We start from the raw sequence: 8707 nt of genomic DNA on the forward strand, positions 1-8707 counted from the left end.
AGACCCAACACTGGAGGCAGACCCAACACTGGAGGCAGACCCAACACAGGGTCACTCATATGCTGAGGAGACTAAAAAATGCAGGACAAATAACCAAGACAGACCACATGAAAATGAAACCAGAAGGCTTGAACACCCCCTACTTCAATGGACTTCCCAAAGTAAACAAACCAGACATCCCCCTCAGACCCATTGTCTCCCTACTAAGCACACCTACACACAAACTGGCCAAGGACTCCAACAGTGACTGAAACACCTGGTTGATGGATCACCCCAGTCCATCCACTCAAACCAAGAATTCCTTAATAACCTCAAGAACAAAATCAACGATGACAAGATTATGGTATCCTTTGATGTCACAGCACTATTCATGTCCATTGATATATCACTAGCCAAAGAAACACTTGCCACATTACTGGATGCAGCAGAAACGTCGACCCCAAACAGCGCCATTAGCAAGGACAACACACTCAGACTACTGGACCTATGCTTCACCACACACTTCATGTTTAATGGCCAAATATACAAACAAATCAATGGCACATCTATGGGGTCACACATCTCGGGACTTATTGCAGAGGCAGTCATGCAAAGACTGGAATGCACTACCCTCCCCCTCATACAACCAAAACTGTAGATCCAATACATGGATGACACGTCTGCCATCATTAAACGCACCAAGTTAGAAGACATAGCATCTCATCAACAACGTTTTCACCGGGATGAAATTTATGAGAGAAGAGGAAGACAACAACCAACCTCTGTTTCTAGACGTCAGGGTAGAACGAATGACCAACAGGGAGTTCCAAACCACAGCATATAGGAAGGCAACCCACACTGACCAAGTCCTCAATTTCCACAGCAATCACCCCAACGTCCACAAACAAAGCTGTGTTAGGACACTATTCAAACAGGCCACATCTCACTGCAACATGCCAGAACTATGCAAGGAGGAAGAGCACCTACACAAGGTCTTTGCTAACAATGGATATCCCAACAACTTCATCCGCAGGTACCTACTAGGTAGACAACGCCAAGAAGACACAGTACCCCTCAATACACTAGCCACACTACCCTATATCAAGAACATATCAGAACTGACGAGTCTCCTACGACTATTAGGAATCATGGTAGCACATAAACCCATAGCCAGACTATGACAAACACTCACAAGGACCAGAGACCCAATACTCATGACATTCAGGACCAACACAGTTTACAAAATACCTTGCAATGACTGCAACAAACATTATATCAGCCAGACCGGAAGGAAACCAGTCACCAGGATACACACACACCAGTTAGCAGCAAAACAACATGACGATCTTTCCCTCATCTCAATACACTCGGACAATGAAGGCCATCAACTTAACGGGGATAACAGGACCATCCTAGATCAAGCCAACTACAGACATACGCAGGAATTTCTAGAGGCTTGGTTTTCAACATATAATTCAATCAGCAAACATGTGGAATTCAACCCCAAATACAAACCTATGCAGAACAGAACCGGAAATGACACAATCCAACTTAATAGACCAGATCATATAAATACCAAGCAGAGTATAACAACATCGCTTCATCGGAGGCCGCACTGATGACATTACCCAGCAGAGTAACGTAACGTCTCTACGACAACCAGCCAGCTCGGCAAGCAAGCCAACAACCTCAACCTCGATACATCTTCAAGTGCTCAGAGTCTCCTCTGAACTAAGGAATATTTTCAGACAATGATCTTAGGCCAGCAGGCTTTTGCAGACCAAAGTCATTTAATGCAATGGTAACATTATACAAATCAGACAAAGAAATCAAACTTCGATGCACATGATATAGTTCTTATATATTGCAGTGGTCCAGAAATACCTTAATTTAAAATTCTCATCTTTGCTTTCAAGTCCTTCATGATCCTGTCTAATTCTACACGCTCTTCTAGTTTTGAATCTCTCGGAGATCTATTTGCTCCTCTAATTCTGGCCTCTTGCTCATCCCTTTTTTTTTTCTTTCTTTCTACCTTTGTGGGCAACTTATACTTTAAACCACAGAGCAGAATATCTTCCTTTTTGTTTTTAGCACAATTGAAAACTCTCAATTCACTGCACATATGTCGCACTATTCTTTAAGTAGACATTAAACTTTACCAGAATCAGTAAGTTCTTGGTTCCTCAGGATATACTTCTGTACTTTTCCTTTCTCAACCTGGTTAACTTCTAACCCCAAAACCGTCCTTCACACTGAGTGTACTACTAGAGGTCTTCCCTTTAGCACGTGTTAGGTGAATCTTTTGGCTTTGGCTTAATTCATGACTTTGGTCTTTTCAATCGGAGTGCAAACTTCCACAGCAAACCAGACAGACTTTTAGCCTCCATCCCTCTTGGTCCTAGATTCTGAAAGACTAACCCAGATGTCTGTGATCTTCAGTGTTATTTTCGGAATATCGCTTATAAACCGGGAACTACAGAAGGATAACTCACACTCCTGTTGCTTTAGTAGAACAACCCAAAATACTTTATAGGCATATTATCAACAAAATTTGAAGTTAAACCACTTAAAGAGCTATTAATTAGGATGCTTGTTGCATCTATCTTTTGTTGGAATTTGTCTTGCTATTGTTTAAAAAACGGCTTTTTAAATTATGAATGGCGTTGATAGAATGAATAGGGAAAGACCATTTTGTTCATTGGTAGTCATTTAGAAGGTTGAGTAAATTTAGAGTTGAAACCAAGTGAATAAGGAAAGTCGTCTTTACATAGTTCATGGGCATCAAACTTGAGTCACAGTGAGTGTCATGAGTAAACTCATGCATGAATTATGACTCAACCCAGTCAGGTTCTGTCCTCAAATGTCAGCTTGAAAAACAGGACATCTAGAATATTTACCCCTGGACACCTTCCCCTCACTTCCCACCATCTAGAGAATGAAGCACAATGGTAACAATGGAACAGAAATAAAAAATTCTAGTATTTCAAATTTATCAGGCAACTAATCTGGATTTATCTGATATATACAGCAATAAACGCCTTAGGTGATATGAAATACAGTCATTTGCTTTATTTTTTCACAACAATTTGCAGCTCTATTACAAAGCTTTGGGGTGAGGGAGGTTGGGGGAACAGGCCTTCAGCAGCATAGACATAGATGCTCAAAGATTGCACACAACAATATAAACTTAGCTGCTAACATGACTGTTAGTAATATCTGAAATAAGATATGATGTGACGTCTGCTATGATTCTACATGTTCATTATCAAGGTTAGTGCATGAAGAATGACCATCTGAATGAGACACTGGAGAACGGGACATACCAGTGAATCCTTACCCAAAGAAATATAGGGAAAATAGAGGCATAGAAAGGAAGGCACAGTGGTATTGGCAGCTTGTCTGCCAAGATAATCAATGGATGATCCCAGAGAAGAAACCTGGGTGAAAGGTCTGTTGTGGGTTGCAAATACTGCAAAGTCAAAACATTCCATTTTACAAAAAGGCTACAAAGTATGCATGTTTAGTTCCTCAATAGTGCTTTAACAATTAAGACTTTGACTATCATCACCTAGTCATGAAAGCTGTTGCCCAATATTATTTGACAGAGTATACCAAGAAGGAGTTGTTATTAAAAAGAAACAACAAATATTGCCAAAGGAAAACTCCACAGCTCAAAGTGAAAACTCTAAGTGAAAGAAATGTCACATATAAAATAAAAATGCAAGACAGAAAATAAATTCTATACCAGAAGTAAAAGAATAAAAAAAATCAAAGAAAGATGAAAAATTGAAGCCTTGTTAAAGAGTAAGGGTAACAGAAACAAATTCATGGAATGTAACAATAGTTGTACCAGAATTGTTTGAAAATCAGTGATGTTCTAATAAAATTTAAATCCACCGTTTGTCCTCAAACACCAGGGAGTCTCAACTTCCCAACAATCAGCTATTAGCCAAACTAAATTCACATAGCCTGAAAACTGACATAGGCCACTCTCTACAGGTCAGTCTAGATTACCTTGACAGCCTTTCTGGCTTTTATTTTGGTTCTATTCAACACCTTGCTAAACTTTGAAACCTTGCAATACTCTCCAAACTAAACCTCATTTATCTTTTTACAGTTCCCAATTGATTCTGCTCCTGAAGATAGACACAAGAAATAGTAGTAAGCCTTTTGGCTCCTTGATCCTGTTCCCCCCGTCAGTAAAATCAGGACGGACTTTTTACATTAACCTCACCTGTCCACATTATCCCTCTATCAATCAATGCCTTGAAAGTACTTGAGAACTTTGCATCCATTGTTTTCTGGGTGCTTACAATGCTTCGTGTGAAGAAATTTCTCCTGATGACAGTCTTAAAAGTCTAAACCTTTTATTCAGAAGCTGAAACCAGGAAAAACATTTTCTCAGTATTTACCATCAAGTGACTTAAAGAATTTAATGTTTCAATCAAATCTCCTCTCATTGTTCTAAGCCTCAGGGAATACAAGGTCTAGTCAACTCAACTTTTCCTAACAGGGCACTCCCCTAGTTGGCTCCAGGGTATACTAATTTAGAAAACTATTTGGTATACATTCCACAAATCCATCACCATACTGCTATTGCTCCAGTAAACCTTCAGCAAACACTCACAGTCTTGCTTTTCTTTTGCTGCTAAAATTCTTAATTGCCCTCGTTGTTAGTTCATGTAGCTAACGTTTTATTTTACTTCTTTTTTTGAATTTCCCCAAATATATTGTATTCAAGCTCCTGCCTGGTTTTCATTTCATCAAGAACAGATCCCAGCAAGGGACGCCAGTTCATTATGATCCCAGGCGAGGACAGATGAACTGGTACTCCTTCTTTATTTAACTTCCCTTAGGTGGTCATAACTAGGTTAATTTTAAAGGATTCCTTCCCTTATGCATAACTTTCCTAGTTAAAAGCATTATGTTTTAACAAGAGCCAATTTAATCAGACTTTATTAAGTAAAATAGTGAGCTCATCAAATGCAAAAAATAGATACAAAACATGATACACTGATTAGAAATGAGAGGTGAATCTGAAAAGTAAATGTTGAAAAATATTTCATTCAGCCTTTGGCTTGTCCATTACAAATAGATTGTGAAATGTTGCAACTGTTAAGCTGGGTGATTCTGGCAGCAGAAACTTCACCAGTTGTTTGGCTACTGGTTAAGCTGAATTGCCTACTTCCACACTATTAATGGCAATGTCACTGCTTGGATCCTATTATATTCAGCCATGTACTGCAGTAGAGTTACAAAAAACTAGAACAGCTGCTGCTTTTCTACTTTGGGCACTTGCCTTAATTTTTAATTTCCTTTTGTGCTGATCAATATGAGGGATGCTGGTGTTGGAAAACTTAACTCATTCTTTCTAGTGTTTGTATCAAGGTTGCACAATCAGATACATAAAGTTATCTCTAGCCCAGTGTAAATATATCCCTCATTCCAAACCTCAAGAGTACTCAATACTGCACCAGTGTGACATTCTTCCCGTTATCGTCATACTAACCAGCTTGTGGCCTCAGTGTAAGAGATTGTCAATTAGTGTAAGTTCTGCATGTAGATTCATGCCTGCTAGGAACTCAACTAAGGTGATCCAAACCAATTTCATACAGGACCCAAATAATCAGCAGAAAAAACAGACTTTAATCTCATACTTCTGGACTGGATTGGAGTCCAGGTTCAAGGCTGAAAGATCAACCAGCAACAGTTTCACACAAACTCACTTAACTGTGAAGTCTCAACATTCACCACGACCACAAGGCCCGAGATCGCAAAGCCATCTAATCTATTACTATAGGGTGTAACCACATCATAGTGTTGATAAAAGTTAGATATAAACAAGGTATAGTTCTTAGTTATACCTTTATAATTCCCCAACAAGCATCTAGAGAATATAAGATCAAATGCTAGAACCTAGATCTATAAGCTTCTATATTTTCGTTCCCCTTTTGTTGCTTATTGTATTCCACTATCACATATGGACTCTGCAATGTTTTTGTACTATATATTAGATATTCACTCTATCAAAGATATACCAGCAGAACATTATTGTGCTGCACTCAAATTAACTTTAATTTTTTTCCCATTATAAAATGATATGTCATTGTACATATTAATATTATACTCTGAATATGTCTATTATTGGTCACTCATCTGAAGTTTATCAGCATACCTACAGGTTGTACACTCTGTCCAGAATATGGTGCCACACCAGACAGACTCCTGGGATAGCGGGATGATACATAAGACGAGGTTGAATTGCTTAGGACAATGAGGCGTGATCTCATAGAAACCTATAAAATTCTAACACAGAGTAGACAGGGAAGATTAAAGATGGATGTTCCCATAACGGGGAGTCCAGAACCAGGGGTCAAAGTCTCAGGATACAGAGCGAATCATTTAGGACTGAGATGAGAAATTTCTTCACCCAGAGTGGTGAGCCAGTGGAATTCACTACCACATAAAGCAATCGAGGCTAAAACATTAGACAAAAAAAAAGAAAGAACTGCAGATGCTAGAAATCTGAAACAAAAACAGAAATTGCTGGAAAATCTCAGCAGGTCTAGTGGCATCTGTGCAGTGAAATCACAATTAACTTTTCAGGTCCAGTAACCCTTCTTCAGAAACGATCATAGCTAGGAATTGATGGCTTTAATACAGAAAATGTGGTGGGGGGAGGGAAGAGAGTAAATGATAAGTGGAATTAGAGCCCAAAGAGAGAGGAGAACAGTTGGACAGAATCTGGTTGAAGAGTGGTTCAAGGTCAATCTGGGGGAATGAATAACTGTTAACGGTGGCTGACAATGGGTGGTGTGGTAGCAGTCCAATTGATGACAAGGCCTGGTATGTGGGGGTGGTGAAAAGTGTGGGGAAAGATGCTCAAGCCCTAAAATTATTGAACTCAATATTAAGTCCAGAAGGCTGTAGAATTCCCAAGCAGAAAATGAGGTGCTGTTCTTCCAACTTGCGCCAAGCTTCGCTGGAGCACTGCAGCCAGTCTGATACAGAGATGTTGGCCAGGGAAGACGATGGCGTTTTGATGGCAGTGTGTTGAACATTTTATGATTTCAAGAAAGAATTACATGTAGCACTAGGGCTAGAGGGATCAATGGATGTGAGGGAAAAGCAGGAACAGGCTGAGTAGAATGATCATCTAATGATCCTAATGAATTTTCTGTGTTTCCACGAGATGTAGTGGAGGTGAAGGTGCCAGTGCCAGTGTTGGTCTAGAGTGGACGAAGTCAGAAGTCACACGACACCAGCTTGTAGTCCAACAGATTTATTTGAATTACAAGCTTTTGTAGCTGGTCCGTCTTCAGTTGAAGCTCCAAAAGCTTGTGATTTCAAATAAACTTCTTGGACTATAACCTAGTGTAGTATGACTTCTGACTTTGTCTATGAGATGTACACCGTGTCAGATGTGTTAGCACATAGTGGATGCAAGCTCTACTCCCAGTGTACACTATGAGATAAGATCATAAGATATAGGAACAGAATTAGGCCATTTGGTCCCTCTGGTGTGCTCCACCATTCCATCATGGCTGATATGTTTCTCAACCATATTTTCCTGACTTCTCCCCGTAACCCTTGATCCCTTACGAATAAAGAACCTATCTCTGTCTTAAAAACACTCAATGACTTAGCCTTCACTGCCTTCTGGGACAATGAATCCCGCAGATTCACCACCCTCTGGATGAACAAATTTCTCCTCGACTCAGTTCTAAAGGGTTGTCCCTTCACTCGGAGGCTGTGCCCTCGGGTCCTAGTCTTTCCTACTAGCAGAGACATCTTCTCCATGTCCACTTTATCCAGGCCTCTCAGTATTCTGCAAGTTTCAGAGAGATCTCTGCTCTTCCTTCTAAACTACTCCACAGAGTTTAGCTTAGCACACTACTGGATGCAAGCTCTGACCAGGATATACTGGCGCATTGCTAAATACATGCTCTACCCTGAGTGTACTGAGATATTCATACATGTATCATGAAGAAAGAACATGCTTCTTTTTTGGGTATAATAGAACATTAAGTATACACTACATCTTGAATACACTAGAAAAATCTCAGATGCGTATTCTAAACAAGCATATTGTGAAATCTACATTCTATTTCAGGTAAAAGGCACGCAATATGTAACACAGGATCTGGGCACATGTCATCTGAGCCCGTTAACCCAGACACATTAGTGGTTCTATAATCCATTGCGGATGTACAGACAGACTTTATGTAACAGACATACATACAGACTATTCCGGGTACACTATTGAACATGCGCCTTACATACGATTTATTCTTGCCATACCTGTCCTTGTCCCGTTCCTAAATACCTCCTAACTCTTCTTTCTCTCAGATTCAAGCTCCAGCTCCTAACTCGACTCGAACTTCTCTGACATCTACCGTCAACAGCCCCCTCCGTCCATCCCGACCCCCCGGAACTCTGTGCCCGCACAAAGGGGCCCGCCGACAAAGGTTCCGAGGGGAGGGGGAGGATGGACAACACGTGACCGGCAGTGACGTGTCACCCACCTCGCTAATTCCGGGGAAATGGCGCCGAGTTTGAATTTTTATCGTTTTCCACCGTCAGCCCACACGGCAGTTATCCCCACACAGTACTAACTCCATCCCTCCCACATCCTCCTCTTCCATACCCTCACCCCAACATCATTCTCCTTCCTCCTACACTCATCCTCTGCTCAGCGCCCGTCTCACTATCCCCCCGCCATTCCCTT

General features: G+C 40.6%; 1 protein-coding gene across 5 annotated transcripts in view; it reads right to left on the reverse strand.

The window, feature by feature from the left end:
- Positions 1-8498, reverse strand: part of gtf2h1 (general transcription factor IIH, polypeptide 1) — a 64191-nt gene extending 55693 nt beyond the window's left edge. For 2 of the 5 annotated variants that reach the window (XM_048607077.1, XM_048607076.1), the window contains exon 1: positions 8281-8498. The gene's annotated coding sequence lies outside the window, so the exon portion shown is untranslated. Of the gene's footprint in view, positions 1-22; positions 54-8280 lie in introns of those variants that run through there. The other 3 variants (XR_007263966.1, XM_048607074.1, XM_048607075.1) reach the window with 3 other exon arrangements.
- Positions 8499-8707: the final 209 nt, after the last annotated feature.

Source organism: Rhincodon typus, chromosome 17 (genome assembly GCF_021869965.1).
Source record: "Rhincodon typus isolate 14 chromosome 17, sRhiTyp1.1, whole genome shotgun sequence".
Lineage (NCBI taxonomy): Eukaryota > Metazoa > Chordata > Chondrichthyes > Orectolobiformes > Rhincodontidae > Rhincodon > Rhincodon typus.